Genomic DNA, 24,230 nt, shown 5'->3' on the forward strand with positions numbered 1-24,230 from the left:
TCTGAAAAGGAGGAGGATGTCTTGAGTCTTTCCAGGTGAGAATTTTATTTATATTTTAGGAAATGCAACATGAAAAAAGGAAGTACCGACTTAACATCTTAGAAACATCAATGTTGTCTTTTATGTAGGACACTAGGTTTTATGACTTCTATGACAAGTCAAAGAGAGAGAGAGAGTGAGAGAGAGAGAGAGAGAATTATTTAAATCAGCAACTAACCAAGCCAATGAAGAGATAAATAATTTAATGTTATCTGAAATTAATAAAATCAAGCAGGCATTCATTTAATGTTAAGAAAATACTATCCATAATATGTGATGTGTAAAAGGAGTTGAAATCTCATGTTAACTTTAAAACACACACACACACACACACACACACACACACACACACACACACACACACACACACACACACACACACACACACACACACACGTTGGGTTTCTATGTTTTATGGGACATCCCTTTTATACTGTATAAATTGTATTTTCAATCACCAAACACCAACCTTATACATAAACCTACCCCTTACAGAAAACTTTCTTCATTTTAAGATTTTCAAAAATACTTCATTCTGTATGATTTATAAGCTTGTTTCTTCACGGGGACAAAAAAAAAAAATCCACAAGGACAAGGATTTTGGATATTGCCATCATTGTCCATATAACGTAGGATATACCTGAACCACACACACACACACACACACACACACACACACAGACACACACACATCTGAGTATACTGAATTTAAAGTATGACCAAAATCATATTTGTTGTTTTTATTTGTTGTTGTTGTTTAAGAAATGTTTTCATTTTAATCTAATTGCTTAAACTCGGTAAAATAATTACACCTACAATTTTAAACATATTTAAAAGGTTAAACACATTGTGTGTCACTAAAGCAAGGCACACTGTCTATTGTCTATTTGTTTTTTTGTTTTTGTTTTTTAAATAACCTGATGACCAGCATTGTTTCTTTAGATCATTTATGCACCCAAGTGCTTTTCTCACACGAGCAGGGCCGGCGCTAGCCATTTGGGTGCCCTAAGCACAAATGCTTGGCGGTGGCAAAATCACATCACGTTCAGTTGCAGGGTTTTTCTAAAGTTCAGACTGAGGCAGATAGACATTGTATTGAAGCGAAGAAATTACAATAGGGAATGTTCTGCACTAATAGCTATATGCACACGTGACACATCTGTAACGTACGGGGAAAATTAGCTTTATTTTGTCATTCAAATATGACGATGAGGACCCCAACGATTGGCCTTCCTTTCCTTCTCAAACAAACTGCATCTTTAACAGCCCAAGTTTCACAATTTCCCCGGACCCCGTTAAAATAAAAGACTCAACATGCAGGGCTAAAACCCCTGGATCTTTGACATTGATTGAGCGACGCATAACAAACAGACCACCCCTGGGAGGTAGGGAAGGGGGTGGCACCAGAGGGGACTGGCACAAGATAAACATTTTTATTTAAACCATTTTCTCGACCTGCATTTGGACGCGCGCCTATCATACCACTTTTGTCTCTTTCTTTTTCTTTTTTCCCCGCCCCGACTCTTAGAAATATTTATTTTGACATGTCTTGAGGTAGGGTCTAAGCCTATTTGACATTGATTTTTTAATCGAACCCACCACTGGGAGGTAGGGCACCCAGGGCACTTGTGGGCCTACGACTGGCAGTGCGTGATGTGCGTGTGCGGAGCGCCGGCCCTGCTTCCTCCGCACGTTGTTTAGCGGCCACCGGCAGATATCGTGCAGGAAGATGGTTCGGGGAGGCTCGTACGTGTTCCTGTGGCTCAGTGGTAGAGTATTGCGTTAGGAGCGCAAAAGGTTGTGGGTTTGATTCCCAGGGAACACATGTTAGGTAAAAAATGTTAGCCTGAATACACTGTAAGTCGCTTTGGATAAAATTGTTTGCTAAAAGTATAAAGATTTGTACATTTACATACATATCAACGTATTTATGAAACGTGTTACAGAATGTGTCTTAATGACATCCGATGGAATATTTTATTAAAAGATAACATGGAGGACTGTTTGAGTAACACTGTCATGTGTTCGCCCAACTACCAGAAACCTGTAACTTTATTATGATTATTTAAAAATACAAATAAGCTTCACGCCTGACACTTTTGTAACTGACTATAAACTAATATTTAAGCTAAACAAACATTTACAATTGTGAAAAATTGTAAAAATTAAGAGATGTTAAAAACTACTGGTCTCATGTTTTCTTAAAGATGAACAGCCGTGTGTGTGTGTGTGTGTGTGTGTGTGTGTGTGTGTGGATCTGTTTGGATTATTTTTAAAATAACCCCATTTTAAAAACTATGTAACAACCACATTTGTCAATATGATACTTTTGTAATATCATTTTTTGGCCTCAAACTTACTAGAAATGAATTGAATATTTGTAAAAATAAGAAAAGTAGAGCCATATATATGAAACATAGTCCATCTTAAAAAGTAACATTGTATATAGGTTTTAAAGGTGTAGATATTTTCTACCACATGACCTCTGGGGTCTAGTGTGGTGTGCACTTCTTAATTTAGCTTGATCTGTGCTTTTTAAGTGCAATTAAATATTCTCAGGAGCCCCTGTGACCCAGAAGTCCCTCATACAGTATGATCTTTCATTCAAGCATGGTTTATGACTCAGCAAGTATCCAAAGAATGCGTGTCTTGGTGACATGGACGTTTTTGCAAAGTCTTTTCACATGTCTGTAGTTGACAAACATTTTCAATGAACGGGGACTTTATGGGGGTTGGTGCCTACAAAAGTCATACAATTTCTCTTCAAAAACCAGCACACAAAGCGGATACATCACATATTGTAACTTTCTACATATATTTTCAGTGGATAACCAATAGTACATTGATAGTATATGACATTTATCACGCGGTTCAGAAAAGTCTGATATAGAACAGTAAGTGAAGAAATAGATCAGGATGTCAGATTTTGAGTAAGAAAACCTTACAGGACACAAGGAAAAACTCTGAGATATGGTCACTTTTTTTATTTAGCCTTTTAAGCGGTAAAATGATTTGAAATAAAATAAACTAAGTACAAGTTTCCTTTAAAATTATAAACTAAGATTTGAACAGGTACTGTTAAATAAAAATCATGATTTAGGTTAAATTTGAAAGCAAATAAGAAAAACATTTTATTGAAAACTTTTAAGATTTCGTCTAAACAGTCTTTTAATTTTGAAAGATCTTATTTAAACACTTAAGATTGTGCTTTAATAATAATAATACAATTTTTTTTTAAATGAAGACGTTCACTCTGGAAAAGGGTTAACAGACTACATCTCAAATCTTCTGACTTGTAACTCCACCTGTCTCTGAGTGGGTCTGAAACATTCATTTCACAATGGTGTTTAACCCTGGGACAATCTGCAAGTTTTTTTTATATATATTTCAAAATAAACTAAATGTGTTTAATTTTATTGGAAACATTTCATTCACAGAATGGACATCAGTGTAAGCCATATTTATTGTGACCTTAAACTATAATAAATGTTTATTTTATACAGCATGTTATATATAATTACAATTTTATTTGCTACTATCTTCTTTAAAAGAAGAGAATAGTGTGTTTTATAAGATCAATAAACTTAAATGTTGAATACTTTTTAAAAATGAATTATTTGCTTTAGTAACATGATAGTGACATGATGTAATTTCCATATTCTTTAACCCCAGGTGTCTGTGTGGGTTTTGGGGCACTGGAGATGTTTTGGCATTCCCTGAAATCTGTGTTTTTTTCAGTATCTTAAAATGTATTAATGGCTTAAGTCTGAATATACTGTATTCAGCACGAACTGGGCTACAAAAATATGTGGACAGCATGAATGTACATATCTTTGTTTTTGAGAAAGCAGCGTTTACGCGTGGTTAGTGAAAACTAAAATTAAAATGTGTTTAAAATTTGTTTTATTAGTTCAATAAACATATATAAATGTTGAATACATGATTAAAATGTATAATAAATGATTTGTTTTGCTTTAGTAACATGTTTGCTACTACAATGTGTTTCGACGAAGTTCAATAAACTTAAATGGTGAAAACTTGAATGGTGAATACTTTTTCTTTAGTAGCATGCTGTCATATATAATTATATATTTTATTTATTTATTTTCATATTCTTTAAAATAGAGATAAGTCTCTTTTTACTTGATATGTTTATGTATATGTGTGCTTGTTTACATGATTTATCAGAATACAAATTTGTATAGTGGCATGGATATTACACTGATATATCTATGCAAATGTGTTTATGAAGAAATTTCTTGAGTAGTCATAATTCTGATCACTTAAAAACAAAATTACAAATGTACGCACATGCAAAATTTTATTGTGTGGTCATAGGTGTACAGTAATAAATAAGTAATTATACAGCTTTTGAAAAAGATCAATTAAACTATATGATCTTCAGAATGTTTACTGTGATGGTAGGTTTAGGGGATGATACTGTATAAAATCATTAATATAATGTAAATATGAATATAAAAGTTTCTAAATATAAATGTAGAATGTGTTGCGACAATTAATGTGAATTGAATTGTGCCTATGGAAAGTCTGCATAAAACATGTCAATGACATTTTAGGAGGGCGTGGACGAGTCTTAACTTTTATAAAGAATATCTCTTCGGGTTTGAGACTTCAGTCTTTGCAACTTTACAGATCTTCTTCATGCACCAAGAGCTTGTAACACCCCAAAGAGAAAGGAAAACTTGAAATCGCATCATATGACCCTTTTAAAGCTCCTCTTTGACGTGTCCTTTTTAAGGCAATGTTTGAAAAAAATCATTTTTAAATTAAATCTATAAAAAAAAAATGCCAAAAATATTTAATGTATTATTTAATTATTATACCATTAATAATTAACTTTATTTAAAGTTAAGTATTAAAATAATTTACCATACTAGGCTGTTGGTGGCATATTTATTTATTTATTTATTGTTTAAATGACATGAGACTTTGTGACTTCCTGCACTTGCTATACTTCATAGTCATTTTATAATAAATTCTAAAACAAGATGTGAAAAACTAGGGAGTTGAAATGGCAACTGGGCTAATGAGTGATCCTCCACTGCCATCTACTGGATATAATGGTAATTTCATGTAATTTTCATCTTAAGTCTTTGTTTTCCACCAGGAGACAATTTTTTCCCTGTCTTCTTCATGAATGAAAGTGAACATTTAAAGTGAATATTTTTGTTAAAAAAAAAAATAATAATAAAGGTAGATTTTAAAAAAGGTTAAAAATGTAAAGTTGTAATGTAAGGGGGGTTGCTTATCTTTGTCACCCATGATTAGTTTGCTTCCCAGGGTCTTGCTGCCATGGGGGAGCCCACAAATCAATATAAATAAATATTACATTTACTTAGCTAACTATTTAGCTCTTCTACATTGAATTAGTTGAGTTAACATAATTAGTTGTCAACTAATAAAACTAGTTAAGCTGATAAAAAAAACATACCTCAGGTAAACAATGAACTAAGAGAGGCTGTCAGTTGTATCTTTTATATTTTGGTAAAGAATAAGGACTTTGTTTAAAAAATAAATAATTTATGTTCTATTATACATATTTTAACTACTTTTTGTATGTTGTATAAATAAACACAACTATTTACTCCATGCAAATACGTTTTAATCTTAGACAAAATTCCAATAACCTATTTACATAACTCCATTGTCCAGTAAACTTCAGAGAATATTTATATTAGAAATGTGAGATTTCTGCTTTATAGCAGACACTGGCCATATAGCATAAAAGGGTCTTGCATTGTGTGCTCCCTGTTTTGCTGTAACTTGACTTTGTTGATCCCAGGTTTTCAGTATGTTTCTTGCACATATGCATTGAGTCCATATTGGCTGGAAGGGATATTGGATGTTGCAGAGACAGTCTGAACCGTATGGCTGGATTGAGGCTGGTAGGAGTATGATCTGAAAAAAAAAAACAAAATGAAAAAAGATTGTAAACACAGACATTTGTAAATTATGTCACACTGTCCCAACAATGTCATATGCAGGTTATAGAGTTACTGTAATAGTTAGTGAATGAAGTGTCATTTTAACAGGGCATGTGTTGCACACTAAACCCACTTTTTTTCCTCTGTGCTACGCAATCCACAGGAACACAGCAAGCTGCTGCCACCAAATAAAGCCATTGTGGCCGAACTCCAACCAATGTACAGCCCTTCTCCAATTTCATACCTAAAAACATGAGAATGAAAACGTTACACCGTAGCAGCATTCCAGCACTGCTGATATTTTATGATTGGCCAGTTTTGTCTGAAACAGTGCTCCTACTCTTTCGATATTGCTTAATTAGAACTATCACAAATAGGATGAAATGAGAAAAAGAAAATGATTTTTGGGGGTCTTAGTATTTTCTCTAATAGTTCTACTTATTAAGATAAAGACTTTTTATTCTACTTACTTTATTCCCGGATAAAATGGGTCAAAGAATTCCTGAGTGATATTGAAAGCATACCAAGACACTGCAATCATTGTGCACAGACCTGAAACATGAACATTAATTTAGGTTCTTTAGACATACTACAAACTACAAAAGCTTTAATCACATATGATTCTCATTTCCTAGATAGTCTATCAGAGCCCTTTTTGAAGACATTTATATTATGAAAACAAACTCTTTATATTTCTTGGCAAATTTTTACAAGTTTCAGTTCATTAACATCATTTAATGCATTGGGTATTATAAATCTACTTGTGCAGTATTTACTAATCTTGGCTAATGTTACCCTCTACATATGCAGTATACTAATATGTTTGCATACATTAATGTGTTTTGAACAAACAATAATTAAAGCTGCAGTCAGTACGTTTTGTCTCTTTGTCGCCATCTCTGTTTGAAAACTATGGCTCCTCAGCTCGATTGAATCTAATGTTCTCTTTCATCATCTTGTGTTCAAGATCCACCTATGGGAAGGGCATCCATGCCTGAACTCTGCAGAAGCATCTAATTGCACCAAGTCTCGCTTCATAGACAGGAGCGTTTGCCCAATGTCAGGTAAGGGGCCGCCCCTTAATCGAGTGCATATTCCTGCACACGCTACCTTTCCTCAGTTGACATATGCTTCTTGCGACCTCTGGAAGTTACTCACAGCTTGATGGTTTTGACTTTACTTAACCGTCTACAGGACACTAGTGATGGTGAGATGAAGCCTCATGAAGCACTTAAGCTTTTCAGCCAAGTGGTTCACAAAATGGTTCATTTCTCAGGCTTCATTTGCTCACAATACCACCTGGTGGCCAAAGAGTGTAAAACAAGCAGATACATTACAGATGACCTGATGTGGTCTGTGATACATTGTATTTTGTGTCAGTTAAGGCTTAGAAATAATGGTAAAGGAAAAAAATCAATTTACACGTAGACTACCACAGTTCTTCCACAGGCCGCCCCGTTTCAACGGTGTGTTAATGTCCACTGTACAGGAGCGGAATGCCTCAGTTCTGCGAGAGGAAAAACACAACCTTCTTTGCAAAACATGCTGTGTCTCTCTATGAATGCAGTGTCTCTCTATGAATGTGAGTAAAACTAAAGAGCTGATTGTTAACTTCAGAAAGAGACAACAGCTGCCCTGAACTCCTCTTATGATCAGTGGGACCCCTGTGGAGAGGGTGAGCAGCTTCAAGTACCTTGGTGTAAACATCTCTGAGGACCTGACTTGGACTACCCACATTCAAACACAGGCTAATAAAGCCAGGCAAAGACTGTACCATCTGCAACAGCAATCCTGAAAACTTTCTATTCAGGGGCCATAGAAAGTGTTTTGACTCAGTGTATCTCAGTGTGGTATGGGTACAGCTCCAGTCAAGACTGCAAAGCCCTGCAGATTGTTGTGAGCTTGGAGGAGCGCATCTCAGGGTCTGCTCTCCCCTCGCTGCAGGATATCTACCTCAAACGCTGCAAAAGCAGAGCTGTTAAAATCATCAAGGATTCAAACCACCCTAGCAACGGGCTTTTCACTTTGCTGCCATCTGGTAAGCGCTTCCGAGCCTGATGGCAAAAACTGAGAGACTTACGAGGACTTTCTTCCCCCAGGCCATCAGAATCCTAAACTCAAAACCAGCCTCTTAACATCTACATGTCGCCACTTAATATTCACTTAATCAGTAAGATATTCATCATTCTCTACCTCATATTGACATATTGACAGTGTCACAACCTGTTTGCACATACGCCTCTTGTAAATTCCTATGTATCTTAATATTTAAGACTACAGTATACTTTTATTCACATTTTATTTTCTATTCTATATTTAATTCTACAGTATACTTTTTTATTGTATTTCATTCTTATATTTTTATTGTTTACTTTTATTTCATTTTTTCATACCTATATATATATATATATATATATATATATATATATATATATATATATATATATATATATATATATATATATATATATATTCCTCTGTGTTGTATTCTTTAATAATTGCACTGTCCATGGAGCAGACCTGTCTCACATTTCACTGCTGGTTATATACAGGTGCTGTTCATATAATTAGAATATCATCAAAAAGTTGATTTATTTCACTAATTCCATTCAAAAAGTGAAACTTGTATATTATATTCATTCATTACATACAGACTGATATATTTCAAATGTTTATTTCTTTCAATTTTGATGATTATAACTGACAACTAAGGAAAATCCCAAATTCAGTATTTCAGAAAATTAGAATACTACTTTAGACCAATACAAAGAAAGGATTTTTAGAAATCTTGGCCAACTGAAAAGAATGAACACGAAAAGTATGAGCATGTACAGCACTCAATACTTAGTTGGGGCTCCTTTTGCCTGAATTACTGCAGCAATGGGGCGTGGCATGAAGTCGATCAGTCTGTGGCACTGCTCAGGTTTTATGAGAGCCCAGGTTGCTCTGATAGTGGCCTTCAGCACTTCTGCATTCTTGGGTCTGGCATATCGCATCTTCCCCTTCACAATACCCCATAGATTTTCCATGGGGTTAAGGCCAGGCGAGTTTGCTGGCCAATTAAGAACAGGGATACCATGGTCCTTAAACCAGGTACTGGTAGCTTTGGCACTGTGTGCAGGTGCCAAGTCCTGTTGGAAAATTAAATCTGCATCTCCATAAAGTTGGTCAGCAGCACGAAGCATGAAGTGCTCTAAAACTTCCTGGTATACGGCTGTGTTGACCATGGACCTCAGAAAACACAGTGGACCAACACCAGCAGATGACATGCACCCCAAACCATCACTGACTGTGGAAACTTTACACTGGACCTCAAGCAACGTGGATCGTGTGCCCCTCCTCTCTTCCTCCAGACTCTGGGACCCTGATTTCCAAAGGAAATGCAAAATTTACTTTCATCAGAGAACATAACTTTGGACCACTCAGCAGCAGTCCTGTCCTTTTTGTCTTTAGCCCAGGCGAGACGCTTCTGTCGCTGTCTGTTGTTCAAGAGTGGCTCGACACAAGGAATGCGACAGCTGAAACCCATGTCTTGCATACATCTGTGCATAGTGGTTCTTGAAGCACTGACTCCAGCTGCAGTCCACTCTTTGTGAATCTCCCCCACATTTTTGAATGGGTTTTGTTTCACAATCCTCCCCAGGGTGCGGTTATCCCTATTGCTTGTACACTTTTTTCTACCGCATCTTTTCCTTCCCTTCGCCTCTCTATTAATGTGCTTGGACACAGAGCTCTGTGAACAGCCAGCCTCTTTTGCAATGACCTTTTGTGTCTTGCCCTCCTTGTGCAAGGTGTCAATGGTCGTCTTTTGGACAACTGTCAAGTCAGCAGTCTTCTACATGATTGTGTAGCCTACAGAACTAAACTGAGATATCATTTAAAGGCCTTTGCAGGTGTTTTGAGTTAATTAGCTGATTAGAGTTTGGCACCAGGTGTCTTCGATATTGAACCCTTTCACAATATTCAAATTTTCTGAGATACTGAATTTGTGATTTTCCTTAGTTGTCAGTTATAATCATCAAAATTAAAAGAAATAAACATTTGAAATATATCAGTCTGTGTGTAATGAATGAATATAATATACAAGTTTCACTTTTTGAATGGAATTAGTGAAATAAACTTTTTGATGATATTCTAATTATATGACCAGCACCTGTATTCTCTATATAAAGGGAAGTCGTGGCCTAATGGTTAGAGAGTCGGACTCCCAATCGAAGGGTTGTGAGTTCGAGTCTCTGGCCGGCAGGAATTGTGGGTGGGAGGAGTGAATGTACAGCGCTCTCTCCACCCTCAATACCATGACTTAGGTGCCCTTGAGCAAGGCACTGAACCCCCAACTGCTCCCCGGGCGCCGCAGCATAAAAAATGGCTGCCCACTGCTCCGGGTGTGTGTTCACAGTGTGTGTGTGTGTGTTCACTGCTCTGTGTGTGTGCACTTCGGATGGGTTAAATGCAGAGCACAAATTCTGAGTATGGGTCACCATACTTGGCTGAATGTTACGTCACTTTCACTTTCACTTTTTTATATAATCGTGTATGTGACGAATAAAAATCTTGGAATCTTGAATGTTCAATAAAGAAAGAAAAACCGCAAACTGCTTGTCTGAATTTATTATATTTAGACATAATGAAGAACAATGAAATTGTTAACAAAAACATGGAAAGTAGTAAAAAATAAATGCATGATGGACAAAAACAATGCTTCATAATCAGATGCAGTCAAAAAAGGTGAAGGCTGATTTTAAAAAGATTACAGTTTAATAAAATTTTAAATGGCATTGATGACATTTATTAGTAGGTTACATTACGTTGTGTATGGATTCAGGTTTACTTGTGTCATTATGGCAGCTTGTTTCCACCATGGAATAAAAATAAAAAATTAATTTGCAACTTTTTATCTTACAATTCTGACATTTTTTTTCTTCTCAGAATTGTGAGATATAAACAATGCAAGTTATAAACTTTATAACTCACAATTCTTTGCATTGTGTTTAGCTATATCTTGCAATTCTGTGAAAAAAAAAAGAATTATGAGATAAAAAGTTGCTATTAATTAATTAATTTATTTATTTATTTATTATTTAGTGGCAGAGCGCTTTCATAGGAAGTAGCCCACAAGATGGGTATGTTGTATTGTATTATAGAAAGAGATCCATGATGATGATAATCTGCTGTGTTCACTTATGATTGCCAATGTATTCTTTTAACATTATATCACGTTGCAACAGTTGACATGAGGCCTATACAAATCCTTAGCTACTGTTTTTACATGTGTTCATTTGTAAATAAAGTCTAACACAGTTTAATCCACAGCACACACGTCTCAAGATTACGATATAGAAAAGGAATTAAGCCTATCTGAGTCCTCTCTGTATAGCCTACCACTTTTACACATGCTCCAGCTAAATTTTTATTTCCATACTTTTGAATTACTTCTGTATAAAACAGTTTTAAATGACCCAAAGACACAGGACCTTTATTATACAACTCTAAGGCCTCGTTTACACTGCCAGTTAAATGTTACCCAATTCCGATTTTTTTGCTCATATGTGACACAGATCCGATCTGTTTTATGGCAGTGTAAACAGGAAAAAAAGCACATGCATTCGGATATTTCGAGATCGGTTTCAGGCCTCATTCATATGTGGAAATAAATCAGAAATAAATCAGATATGTGCCAATGCGACTGTCACGTAAACAGGCAGATCAGATTTTCTGAGGCATTGCGTTCTGTACGTCATTAAAACTGTGACAATTTGGTACTTCTCCGCGGTTTAATCACGCCATATGTGACCTGTGCAGGCAAAATGAGTGTAAATTTGCACGGGCTATTTTGAGCTACAGGCAAAAAAGGGGAAAATGCTCCAAGTAGTTATTAAACATCTAAAAATTATCTTTATTAGTACATTTTCTGAGAGGATTAATGTTACAGTAGCTACCTTTTCTTCGCTCGCGCTGACTGTCATCCGAAGTGCGTGAATATAACTGCGCTTCTGACGGCGCGCGATACCAATAGCCTACACGCATATACAGAATAACAGTATTTCAGTGAACGCTTAGGGAACTGTTGAGGGAAAACATCTGATGTGTAACACTATATTAGATCCATGCATTACAGAAGGATGTCTGTATCATTATAACAATGTTAATCTAACAATAAAAGGGGGAATCACTTGCTGCACTTCATTGAACTGCTTTTGTAGTTTGAATAATCAATTTATTTGTAAAGAAAACACTTAAGTTATTTTTACGCTTGATTATTTGTTTTTTGTACATGAATGCTTTAGTTTAGATATAAAATGATAAAGGTAATGCATTATTTGTTTCTTTCTAGGCTATTTGTTCTACTGTTTTTTTGTTGTTGTTTTTGCATATGTTCTTATTTATAATAGCAAAGATAAAAGAAAAAAATCTGTATTGTGATTATAAATATAGTAATTAATAAGAAAAGATGGAGGACTTCACATATCGACTTAATATGGGTGTGACTTTTTTTGTCAGATTCCAACAAATCATAAATAATTTTGAAGGTCTTTTAATGGAGAATGTCTTTTTTTTTTTTTTTAATTGCTCATTGTGACTCGTTTTGTCAGCAAAGGTCACAGTATTCTCATGAGGAAGCACATGTGGAGGCAGTAAATAACAACAATGAATGCTCAATGTTTCAGGTGGTATAGCAAGTGTAAACACATGAATCAGATATGGGTTACAATTGAAAGAATGTGTAAATGGACAGCCAAAAAAATATAGGATTGGCAACAAATCAGAATTAGGCATCAAGACCTGCAGTGTAAACAAGGCCTTAGACAAAATGGCGGATGACAACAGTTTCCAAGGTAGGATTGGTTAAAGGGATCATATTATGCTGCTAAAATGAACATTAGTTTGTGTATTTGGTGTAATGCAATGTGTTCATGCGGTTTAAGGTAAAAAAAACCCCATTATTTTCCATATAATGTAATTATAGTTTCTCCTCTATGCCCAGCCTTCTGAAACGTGTCGATTTTTACAAGGCTCATCGTTCTGAAAAGCGAGGTGTGCTCTGATTGGCCAACTATTCAGTATGTTGTGATTGGCTGAATGCCTCAAGTGTGTGACGGAAATGTTACGCCCCTTAACATATTATGCTGTCTCCCAGGCCAGCAGCACAAGACTCACTCCAGCTGCTCTGCTCGTGCACATTCCTTCATCGGTTCTCTTTTAGCAGTTCAGTCAATGTTCTGTTAGGAGTAACTGAATAACTCGGGATATTGGTTTATTTCATGTCATAGGGAGTGTAAGGCATGTTTATAAATGGAGTAACTTAAGTAATTTGTGGATTAGTGTGTACTGTAGACGCGAATAGTTTCAAACGATTCAGTTTCGATTCGGTGAACTGGTTCGACCGGTTCACAAAGAAGATCCGGTTAAATAGAAAGATTTGTTCGCAATCCGGACATCACTAGATGAGACAAAACAAATAAAATCCATTACAAACAATACATTTGTTGCATCCAGTGACATAATTACTGATTATAATGACTTATACTGTCTTTTTACGAATTGCATTGTGTATCGCGGTGCGTAAACATAAAATCATGTCTGCATTTGTGATCTGAGAAACAACAAGCCAAACAAAATCATTAGCAAATTATTTAAATATAAAAAAACGTACCTACTGGCTATGAGACAGAAGCGCCAGACTGTCCTTGCAAAGTTTGAACTGCCCAACTTTTTAGAAACAGCTGTTGTGCCACAGACACATTGCAGGCTACTCAGTCCTCATCCTCCATAAAATGTGCAGCACACATCTGAATATTTGGGTTGGACTGTTCTGGAACAGTGTTGAAATACAACTTAACCATTGATTTCTAGTCATGCCCTCTTTTGGAAGGCCAAACAAAGTTTCACTTCAATGAAACACACAGCGACTCCACAACATGGCAGTGGCGGCAACAGAGAGAATAAACGTTATGCCTTCTTTCTTTGCATGAACATTTGGGCGGTGTTATGCAAATCTTCCCACATAGTGATGTAGATGTGGGGGCGTGTTAGAACAATCCATTTTGGGGGGTGTGGTTGAACCTTAACTTTTATAAAGAATATCTCTTTGGATTTGAGACTTTAGTCTTTGCAACTTTACAGATCTTCTTTATGCACCAAGAGCTTGTAACACTCTGAAGAGAAAGGAAAAATTGAAATCACATCATATGACTCCTTTTATAAAATGTTTAGGGTGGGGCTTAAAGGTGTATTTGCATGCACATTTTAGATATCTATAAGGAATTTTGACTAGTCACATTGTTAATTCCAGATATCTACATTGAAATTACGCCTAGTCACAAAGCTAAATGCAGATATCTCCAAAGAAAGATCTTCCTAGTCAAAAATTTGATTGAGATATCCATAATTAAATTGCAGATATCTTTAGATGAGTTTTGACTAGGAAGAATTCCAATTAACATATCTCTTATTAAGTTTTGCCTAGTCAAAAATCCAATTCAAGATATCTACAACTGTAATTTGACTAGTAATAAATTAATTTCAGATATCTACAAATGTATTTTGGATATATTTTAAAAAATTCTGAATAAAAGATATCTTAAATTTGATTATGACTAGTCAAATACCAGTTCAATCAGGACCACTTCCGTCAAGTATATTTATGACAATTATATTGCATACAGTTAGTGTTGGTGGTATGGTTATGTTCTGGGCAAGACTCCACACGCCTGTCCATGCAGCCATGCTTGGACTGAGCGGGGAGAGCAGCAAGACAAACCCCCCTGGGGTACAGAACAGAACAATTATATGCATACATAATTACAATTCACAATTACATGAGATGTAACCGAAATGTGATAGAGACTGCTTCCAATGAAGAGACTGTAAAGAAAGAACAAAGTTAGATTCGATTACAGGTTCAGCTGGTGGAGTTGGGGTTGGAGGAGGGAGTTAAGTGCAAGCAGCGATGCGACAGAAGAGACGCTGAAGAATGGGAATTTAAATAGACCACATGTGATAGGTGTCAAGACTGGATTGGTACACGTCAGAAACAGCTGACCGTCGGCTGATGCAAGCGTGACTATCGTGGCCTGACTGAACTAACGCGATGCTGAATTTCAATCAGGACCACTTCCGTCAAGTATACAGGTCCTTCTCAAAAAATTAGCATATTGTGATAAAAGTTCATTATTTTCCATAATGTAATGATAAAATTAAACTTTCATATATTTTAGATTCATTGCACACCAACTGAAATATTTCAGGTCTTTTATTGTTTTAATATTGATGATTTTGGCATACAGCTCATGAAAACCCAAAATTCCTATCTTAAAAAATTAGCATATCATGCAAAGGTTCTCTAAACGAGCTATTAACCTAATCATCTGAATCAACTAATTAACTCTAAACACCTGCAAAAGATTCCTGAGGCTTTTAAAAACTCCCAGCCTGGTTCATTACTCAAAACTGCAATCATGGGTAAGACTGCCGACCTGACTGCTGTCCAGAAGGCCATCATTGACACCCTCAAGTGAGAGGGTAAGACACAGAAAGAAATTTCTGAATGAATAGGCTGTTCCCAGAGTGCTGTATCAAGGCACCTCAGTGGGATGTCTGTGGGAAGGAAAAAGTGTGGCAAAAAAACACTGCACAACAAGAAGAGGTGACCGGACCCTGAGGAAGATTGTGGAGAAGGACCGATTCCAGACCTTGGGGGACCTGCGGAAGCAGTGGACTGAGTCTGGAGTAGAAACATCCAGAGCCACCGTGCACAGGCGTGTGCTTTTGAACCAGAAACAGCGGCAGAAGCGCCTGACCGGGGCTACAGAGAAGCAGCACTGGACTGTTGCTCAGTGGTCCAAAGTACTTTTTTTCGGATGAAAGCAAATTTTGCATGTCATTCGGAAATCAAGGTGCCAGAGTCTGGAGGAAGACTGGGGAGAAGGGAATGCCAAAATGCCTGAAGTCCAGTGTCAAGTACCCACAGTCAGTGATGGTCTGGGGTGCCATGTCAGCTGCTGGTGTTGGTCCACTGTGTTTTATCAAGGGCAGGGTCAATGCAGCTAGCTATCAGGAGATTTTGGAGCACTTCATGCTTCCATCTGCTGAAAAGCTTTATGGAGATGAAGATTTCGTTTTTCAGCACGACCTGGCACCTGCTCACAGTGCCAAAACCACTGGTAAATGGTTTACTGACCATGGTATTACTGTGCTCAATTGGCCTGCCAACTCTCCTGACCTGAACCCCATAGAGAATCTGTGGGATATTGTGAAGAGAAAGTTGAGAGACGCAAGACCCAACACTCTGGATGAGCTTAAGGCCGCTATCGAAGCATCCTGGGCCTCCATAACACCTCAGCAGTGCCACAGGCTGATTGCCTCCATGCCACGCCGCATTGAAGCAGTCATTTCTGCAAAAGGATTCCCGACCAAGTATTGAGTGCATAACTGAACATAATTATTTGAAGGTTGACTTTTTTTGTATAAAAACCTTTTTCTTTTATTGGTCGGATGAAATATGCTAATTTTTTGAGATAGGAATTTTGGGTTTTCATGAGCTGTATGCCAAAATCATCAGTATTAAAAACAATAAAAGACCTGAAACATTTCAGTTGGTGTGCAATGAATCTAAAATATATGAAAGTTTAATATTTATCATTACATTATGGAAAATAATGAACTTTTATCACAATATGCTAATTTTTTGAGAAGGACCTGTATTTATGACATTTATATTGCATACAGTTAGTGTTGGCGGTATGGTTATGTTCTGGGCAAGACTCCACATGCCTGTCCATGCAGCCATGCTTGGACAGAGTGGGGAGAGCAGCAAGACAAACCCCCAAAACAACCATATGCCAACTCCCCAACACAACTGATGCAATTGATCTTGCATCTTGATGTTGCTTGATACTATATTTATGGGGGAAGCATCACCCCAACTCAGAAAGGAAGCATACAACAAGCATGTTCCTTAAGCTGCTTATGCAAATATTTGAATATACGGGGGAAGCATATACACCCCTAGCAGCAGCAGCAGTGGTCTAATATGACGGCAGTTTGTATATTATCCAATTTTAAGTGTCTAACATGCTGTAAAAATAACATTAAGGGGAAAGCGTCACCCGAAGTTAAGCAATCGAGGATGTGCAACAATCAAGTTTCTTAAAATGCTTAAAGGGTACATAACATACACAGTTTCACCTAATCTCATGTTAATCTTGAGTACCTATAGAGTAGTACTGCATCCTTATCTCCAAAAGTCTTTAGTTTTGTCATATTTGTAAAAGAAAAATACAGCTTCCGATTCTCTCCGGAAAAACCGAGCTCCTGAAGGCATGCTGTGGGCGGAGCTATAATACTGATGTTTCGTGTTGTTTCCATTAACATATATTCACTTATGTGCTGATTTCCAACAAAAGACAGAAATCTGATGCAGTTGTACTTACCTGAATGGGTTTTTTTTTTTTTTTTTACCATGTTTTAATAGCAAATGATGTGCAAATCCAGCATCAACCTGGTCTTGTTAATAAAACATTTGTCACTGAAATGACGAGAACACACAAACGCACTTGCTACACTCCGTTGCTGCCCCGGAAAAGCAAACTGCATCCACGGTTCGTGTAACACTGGGTTCTTTGAGAAGCTGAACACAGTAAACTTTCCCATCACATCCAAAACACACTTATTTGGAGACCTTCGAACAAATCCTATGCAGCGCTGCCAACAATTTCCCGATGAAGCGCGTTTATGGGCGAGGTCTCGCTATCCTCTGGTTGATGTGTGCGCGGGTGTGCTTTCCCGAGAGAAATGCTCATAAGGAGTTCCACCATCGTCTACGTCATTAGATCCATGCTCAAAGAAAAAAACAAAAAAAAACTGCCGGAACTAGTACCACCCAGAAGTAAGATTTTCGGCACAGAAATTCTCCATTCATCCAAATTGGCCATGTTTAGCACGAAAATCCATCTCTTTAACACTGTGAACAACTCTGAATCCATGAGACACCATTGTAGCCCCCCTTTAAAGCAAATGTGTAATTGTAAAGGGGGAAGCATACGGAAAGTTTATGCTGCACGAGGAGCATGTAATATGCATTAACGTTGTAAATTGCATAATGAAGGGTGGTAGTCCAGCAGGGGAAGCATACACCCTTTGGAAACTTAGAATGACAGTCCAATCTGAATAAAGATGCTCCATATAAACACCTCAGTCGGAATAAAATTGCCCAAACCGAAATGGTAATCGGTTTGAGGGGGTGGGATAACCTTCTATAAACCGAACTAAATTAAAATCCTGCCATGTAAACGTGTTAACCAATTACTTTGTATCTATATATTACATCAATAGTAGTAGTCATCAGAATGGGAACATAATGTCGGCAACGCTGTGCATTCTGTGATTTGTAGACACTGACATTACAGTAGAGACTGGGAAATAATGGACGTACTGTAGAACATAAAATTCCAGTTATACAATTAACACACATTAGAATGGATAACACTTGCTGTGTTATGAACAGTCATATCTACTCTCATGACCAGAGCAGAAAGCTGATGTAATAAATGAAGCACAATGTACTGCTTTCCAGCTTAGAAACAACACAATGATAGTGAATAGCTCAATGAAAACAACAACTTGACCAAAATTTGCCTTTGTCATTTGTATGAATTATTACAGATTCATAAAACCCATTTGTAAATGTTGTGTGATAGCTTGTTGCAAGCACTATCTGCGTTCATAAAGCCGCCCCCCATGATTCTTTGTTTAGCAAAACTTTGTGAGAAATTGTGTATTTTTCCATTTATGTACAGTTTTTTTTTTTTTTCATCAGAATACTAGCCTGGGTGCCAGCCCGAACCCCGCCCACAACATTTTTTGGACGGGAAGTTCGGTCTGGACTCGATCCATTGAGGAGTAATTATGCTCGGCTCCCAGAAGGCCGAGCCAATCAAATTGTCATCAGAATGCTTTAATCAATGATGGACAGGCTATCTGCGGTTACGTAACCACCCAAGTCATCAAAGAGCGCTTGGGTTGAATTGGTTTTCACCAACGATGACTGCAGCTGGAGAAGTAAGTTGTTTAGATTCCGCTATCACGTCTGCAATAAAATAAATCGACAGCGCATTAATTTTAAAAGACGAACAAAGAACCGCAATCAAGGCATTTGTCGATGGGAAAGATGTGTTTGCCGTCCTTCCAACGGGATTCGGCAAAAGTTTAATTTATCAGCTGGCTCTGATGTTTTTCAAGCCAACGTAATGGGTATCGTCGTGGATGAAGTTCATCTCATTTACAAATGGTAAGATTTAATCTGACTGTCTGACTTAGAAAGTAACTCATAACATAGTGACATGAAGCAAATGTTGTAAAAAATATATTGTAACGTTACCTAACGTCACTTACTGCGTTGCTCTGATTGGTTGTAGGTCTATCCAATTGAGTGCAGAGTTTTTTTTTTTTACTGGTTCGGTTAAGACACGCCCCATAATTCAAGTGCAATGGAGCAGTATCAGACTCACATTCTGCCTAGAATATGAGTATGACGAAGTCAGGCTATCAGAATACAATTCATTTCAGAGCTGCATTACAGAGGGTCTTATGTTACGGTTATTTCCCCTTGCTGAATTGATATGCCTATGTAGGCCTGTTGGCGTTTTCCAGTTTACCTCTTCATGCAGTTAACATTATCGTGGATGTTTTCAGCCAGCATCACTACAGAACCTTTAATGTTCTCATATATCACACGACACGACAATATCAATAATTCTGTGTCACATCTGAATGGATGAAGCGACTTGTGCGGTTTATCACTTTGTTGTGTAAATGCAGCACTGTGCGGGAGACTCTCTTGCGTGCAGCTGGTGGATGCAGTGCGTAGCGCCGCTTCACACTTTTTTGCAGTTTTGCTTTTTGCAGTTTGGTGTAATTTAAAAACAGTGCCTAATGTGGGGGAGGTTTCCCTCCCTTCTGCGATCAGCTCTCACCTCAACCGGTCCAGAAATGCCCCGGTGCTCCCAATGGCATTTTAACGGGGCTCTCTCGCTGCAGTGGACACACGCACTCAGTAGATGATGTGCGGGAAAAGGTAGAATAACAGAAGTGATAATGCACCAATTACAACAAGAATCATGAGTTTCACACAACTGTATGGTACACCATTAAAGAGGAAATGATGACTGAGCACACGAATGAACACTAGAGGTTCACTTCAGGTAATTTGTATGTCATCGTAGGCCACTTACCATGTCCCAAAATCGAAAGCACGAGCACATGTAAACACCATATCGGATTAGATAATGTCTCATGTAAACAGTCCACCGAATCTTTAAATCTGAATGACAAAATAAAATACATGTAAACGTGGCTACTGATATCAAGGTCTTATAGACCTATAGAGGCCATAGAGCAATAAACGCGTGCTTCTGACGCTGCGTGCATCTGAATCAACCACACACTCACACAGCTAATGTTGCATCAACCTTAGAAATAAACAACTGTGACATTGAGATTGCGCCGCTAAATACAGCGACCCCAGTAGAAACGCCTACACGAGAATGCTGTTCTCATGGCCTTATCGGCGTGTTCTCAAGAGCGATTGCATGCTCTAGCTGCGTATTGCTCCAGGTGTATGAACACAGATGTATAAATGCTGCTGCAAATATGCTTAATATTTCGCTCCTGCAACCGATGCAAAACAATGTTAGCCACCAGACAATATACACAGCAATATGGATTTAAAGAGCATTCACTTATCTTAGATGCGGATTTCAGATGTTCTGAAACGAGCTGCAACAGTTTGATTTGCAAGCAGCGATGCGACAGAAGAGACGCTGAAGAATGGGAATTTAAATAGACCGCATGTGATAGGTGTCAAGACTGTATTGGTACACGTCAGGAACAGTTGACTGTCGGCTGATGCAAGCGTGACTAACGTGGCCTGACTGAACTAACGCGATGCTGAATTTAGAGATATCTTGAATTATAATTTTTACTAGTGTTAATTCAGTTAGAGATATCTCCAATTTAATTATCACTTGTAAAATTGTAATTTGAGATATCTCCATTAAAAAAAATTAAATAAAAAAATAAATAAAAAAACCCACTCCTGCATCTGAGGCTCAATGTGTCATCCCGTCATCCTCTAGATATGCACAAAACAGAGGAGTCGTGTGATAACTTTGTATGAACTCCTTTAATGTGTAACTACCACTGAATAAGAACCAACCTCCTCATTTATTAATCTCTGCCCCCACGTCCACCTCCAAATATGCACCTCCCTGCAACACACACACGTTTTACATGTTTCTTCTTTTTTTTAAACAAATAACCTTACATAAACCAAAGAAAAGAAGGAAAAGGGTTCAGCATATAAGGCTGCGAATACACTTGGCATTATCAAGCAGATCGGATCATCAGTCAACCAGAACAAGGTGCGTTTAGACTTGGCAACATCAACTGACTTTTCTATCTGGATAACTGATCGGATCGTTCTTTCCCGCGCAATATTGAAATAAGTCTGCAGAGAATCGCCCATTGCAAAGTCAACCTGAAGTGGTGGGTTTTCTTTTGAAAAGCAATTTCAGTCGCTGGACATTTTACAAATCAAAGAGAAGTGTGGAACTGTCTTGGCTGGAACTGTCAGTGTTTTGTGGTGACGGCACATCACATCTATTTTTTTGAAGTGTCATCTGGCACTACAGCACTTGAATTTGCTTGGGGTTCAGGAAAGATCATAGATACAGATGTGGAAATGTTAGGACAGTACGATTCAGGTACTTGTAGTAGGTGTCGATGGTTCCTCACATAGGCCTAGCCATTAAACTGGACGATATAACTGTTGGGTTGGAGAGCCTTTCCAGAAACCGTGGCCAGTTTGTCAAACCCGCAGGTCATATCCATCCTTACCGTCTGCTCAGGCTCCAGAGAAGAAAGGCGTCTGGCAGATTTGTCATGGCTTCTCTTCCTTTTTTTTTTTTGAGTGCAAACAAACCTCCTGAATCGTACTGTCCTAACATTTACAAACAAAAGCTTGTGCAGGTAGATCCAGAGAGGCAGGTGGTGAAACGCTGGTCCGCCCAATCAGAATCAGCGCTACAGGACGCGCTCGATGACGTAGACTGGGACATGTTTATGTCTAGTTTCACTGACATCAGTGAGTTTGCGGATGTATCTATCAGCTTTGTCGGCACATAGGTTGAGGAGTTAACACAAACTATAACAATAAAAACTATCTCAAACCAGAAACCATGGGTCGATAAATCAATCCGGGCAGCGGTGAATGTGCGCATGGCCGCGTATAATCTGGGGCTCATGTCGGGAGACATGAGCGGATACAAAACTGCATGTTACGCTCTCCGACTCGCTGTGAGAACCACTAAACAATGGTACAGAGAACGAGTGGAGATTTCCAACTGAATGACTCCAGGCGTATGTGGCAGGGACTGAGAACTATCAGTTCTTTTAAAAGTAAACCCTCCGTTGCGGTGAGTGCTGACTCTTCACTAGCCAACGAGCTGAACACCTTTTATGCAGGTTTCAAAGCAAACTGCTCTGGCGATATCAACAGTCTGCCGGCATGCACACTGGAGAAGAACAGCTATGTCAGTGACGCGTGCGCAATCACTGTATCGGAGGACGAAGTTCGTCGAGCTCTGAAGCATTTGAAAATCAGGAAAGCGGCTGGCCCAAACGGGGTTTTTCGGACATGTATTGAGATCATGCACTGATCAACTGGCTGGATTGTTTACGTCTATCTTTAACGAGTCCCTTGCTCAGTCAGTCGTCCCTACATGCTTTAAAAAATCTATCATCGTTCCTGTACCAAAAAGCAACAGTCCATCTTGCTTAAATGATTATCGACCAGTGGCACTCACATCATTAATTATGAAGGTTTTTGAAAAGCTTATCAAGAACACCATCTGCTCCTCTATCCCTAACAACATTGACCCACGCCAGTTTGCCTATCGCCCTAATAGGTCTACTGAGGATGCTGTCTCCCATCTTCTGCATGCCACTCTCACCCACACCGACAACAATAAAGGGAATTATTTGAGGCTGCTGTTTATAGATTATTGCTCAGCCTTTAACACTATAGTCCCCCACAATCTGGTCTCCAAGCTCAGAAACCTCGGACTGAATGCCCCACTCTGTGACTGGGTTCTTGATTTTCTATCATGCAGACCTCAGGTAGTGAGGGTGGGTCAGACCACCTCCAACATCATCACCCTGAGTACCACAAGGATGTGTTTTGAGCCCGCTGCTCTACTCCCTCTACACATATGACTGTGTGTCCTCTCACACCTCCACTTCTGTCATCAAGTTTGAGGATGATACAGTGGTTATGGGCCTCATCTCCAACAATGAGGCTGCCTACCTTGATGAGGTAGAAAGACTGACATCATGGTGCCAAACAAATAGTCTCTTTCTGAAAGTCAGCAAAACCAAGGAACTGGTTGTGGACTTTAAGAGGAGGCAGCAGCGGATCTACACCCCACTCATCATTAACGGGACCCCAGTGGAGCCCAGTTTTAATGGGATCCCAGTTTGATGGCAAAAACGGAGAGGCTCAGAAGGAGTTTCTTCCTCCACTCTATCAGACTACTAAATATGGACATTAAACACACTGCACTTTAGAGACTCTGGTAGTGTAGGGTTACCCAATAACTCTTTGCACACTGCACTTTAAGATAACCTCACTATGAAACTCATCCTCACTGTACATTGTTTACATCTCTGCACATCATCTGAGTAGCAGTTTCTGTGTAGCATCTCTGCACATCATCTGTGTAGTAGTCTAATATATTGTGTATATTTCATTATTTGTATTTAATCTTCTTCTATTTTTTTTCTTATTATTATTTTTTTGTATATTTCATTATTTGTATTTAATTTTCTCTTATTTTTTGCACAGTCTATAAAGAGTATTCCAGACCTACATTTCACTACTTGTTGTATGACATATAACTTGTATGTGACAAATAAAAATCTTGAATCTTGAATCATTAGACTCAACTCTCGGTGTGAGCTGGGATGGTACCATGGGGATCAGAGACCTGGTGCATTGAGACAGTAGACGTTGCACTGGAGAAGGCAAACCATCCCTAGTGGTGTTGCACAGGTTAATTAAGGCTGCATAGACATCATAGCCATCACGTGCACACTTCTCAGGGAGATGCTTTGCAGACCTGACACCACGCTCTGCCAAGCCATTGGATCTTGGATAATTGGGCCTGCTCGTGACATGCTGAAAATCCCACA

At 38.2% G+C, this 24,230-nt stretch overlaps 1 pseudogene; it reads right to left on the reverse strand.

The window, feature by feature from the left end:
• Positions 1-4,983: 4,983 nt before the first annotated feature.
• The window catches only part of LOC122141936, a 51,345-nt pseudogene continuing 32,098 nt past the window's right edge, over positions 4,984-24,230 (reverse strand).

Source organism: Cyprinus carpio, chromosome B23, assembly GCF_018340385.1.
Source record: "Cyprinus carpio isolate SPL01 chromosome B23, ASM1834038v1, whole genome shotgun sequence".
NCBI classification, from domain to species: Eukaryota; Metazoa; Chordata; class Actinopteri; order Cypriniformes; family Cyprinidae; genus Cyprinus; species Cyprinus carpio.